Below are 2,306 nucleotides of genomic sequence, written 5' to 3' on the forward strand. Positions count from 1 at the left end.
TAAATTAGTAGTAGTATTAAGACAGATGAATAGACTTCAATAATAAGAAAGAATAGGAAATAGCAAAAAATGGCAATATGCAATTAACCCCCCCCCTAAAACATGGGAAAATAAACCAAAAAAGGGGAAAAATACATTGGAATAATTCAGTACATATGATATAAAGAGTCAGATCATTATTCAGGTTACAGATTTTTTCCGAACGATCTGGTCACATTCCTCGTCAGATTTTGTCACCACCACAGGCCTCGGTGGCACCACTCGAAGCAGCCATTACTCGCCTGCAGCCAAAGGGTTAACACGTGTTCGGTGGATGAAGACCCTCCCCACGTCTGGCCACGGCTCAGGAACCAAGCCCTGTGATTGGTGGAAAGACCTCCAGCTCCCGCCCTCCGAGGGGGGGGGGGGGGTGGGGGGGAGTAATAATATAAACATCTACATTCCACGGCTGTATTAGTGGGTGACTCCATGGCATCCCCGCGAGTTCCTGTGGGTTCAATGGAGACATCAAAGAGCAGCCAGGGCAGTAGGAGAGCTGGATTTTCACCCCAGCCCTGTTTTTTTCGAGGGAAAGATTAGGTTACATGGATTTCTTTTGTATTGACACCCCCCCCCCTGGGAAGAAAGAAAGCGGTTGCTTGTCCTTTACACCAGTTGTACACCACATACCAATGCAACGCTCTTCCCGGCGTGAAAGTTCCACATTTTGATTTCAAGATGAACAATAACAGCAGCAAGTGGCGATTCAATGAAATGTTATCTTACATTTATTTCAATCCGATGGATATTCATTTATAAAGGTTTGCCCATTCCCTCTCCCTTTTTTCTTTTTTTTTTTTTTTCTCATTTTCCACAAACACATCGCATCATCTTATTTATTCACCGATCTATATTTCATTTCATTGGGAGTGTCTCAGAGCGGCATTTTCAAGCAACCAAAGATTTATTTACAAAATTCCTTTCAAAACAGGGTTGCAAAATGATTCACAAACAGCAGTTAGTGAACAGGTGCTGTTAAAATGAGCACCCGGTCAAAACATCCACGTCAGATCCGGTATCACTTCCGACAAACAGCATCTCAAGAACGAGTATCAAATCAGGGCTAAAATCAAAAGGTGTAAAAAATAAAAACTGTTAGGGATTCGCCGAAAAGCAAATTTCCACAAAGTATTGCTTCACAATCGCTACTCAGAGCGGTGCAGAAGAGGCTGATTGGCTATTGATAGAGGTTATGAACTCCCCGTTCTCACATGCCAAAATAAGAGCTCACAGGATGACACCCTGTGGAGTGGCCTTAAACCGAGGCCTCCGACCAGGGCCGGGTGCGGTGGGTGGGCGGAGGAGGGGGTTAGGAATTTAGGATATCCCCCACTGGCTTTGTGCCAGTCACGCCACTGGCAGCCCCCCCGGTGCCAACGTGACCGGACCCGTGGTGAATTATTTCCTTATTACGTCCTTTAAGAAACCCTCATGTCCTCGAGAATAACCAGGCGTACGTTCACGCTCGGTCACTGTTTGCACCTCATTTCGGAATGGTTAGCTCCTGGTGACAGCGGCGTGTCGACCCTGTGCAGCGTGCTGTGTGCAGTGCGCTGTGTGCAGTGCGCTGTGCGCAGTGCGCTGCGCGCAGTGCGTTGCGTGCTGTGTGCAGTGCGCTGTGTGCAGTGCGCTGTGTGCAGTGCGCTGCGTGCAGTGCGCTGCGTGCAGTGCGTTGTGTGCTGTGCGCCGATCCGCCCGCCCGCCCGCCCTCGCTGTGCTGAAGTATTTGAGGGACGACGGCGCCAAACTGAAGATTGTGTTTGGCGGGAGTTATGTTACAATGATAGGATTAGTGAGTCAAGGAAGCAAAGGGAAGTGGAGAGCGCAGCGGTGGAGTGTGCGCGCGTGCGTGTGTGTGTGAGGGCACCTGTTCCAAATATGTTCCCTTGAGCAACCCAATCAAGGGGAAGGATGCGGACGAGGACCGATTCGTTCTCAGAGAAAAGACGCTCGAAACATTTACCAAACATTTACTGAAACGCCACCGGGAGCAAAACCACGTTCTCAGCCCGGTACGAGGGCTCCAGCGTTGTTTACACACATTGCGGCGCGCAGACATAAGCAACGTGAGACCGTCGACAAGGAGATTGCCAATTCTTCGATAACCATTTTTAAATCTCTGTCGGATTTCAGGTCACCCGCACAATGTTATTTGCAGCAGATTTTTATATAGAGCAGCCTACATCGTATCCCCACAATCGCTGATACATTCCCGCCACTTCGACGCCTCTCACTTTCCCTTCCAAACAAATAAAAAATGGAGGGAC

The sequence above is a fragment of the Zeus faber genome (assembly GCF_960531495.2).
Source record: "Zeus faber genome assembly, chromosome: 3".
Lineage (NCBI taxonomy): Eukaryota > Metazoa > Chordata > Actinopteri > Zeiformes > Zeidae > Zeus > Zeus faber.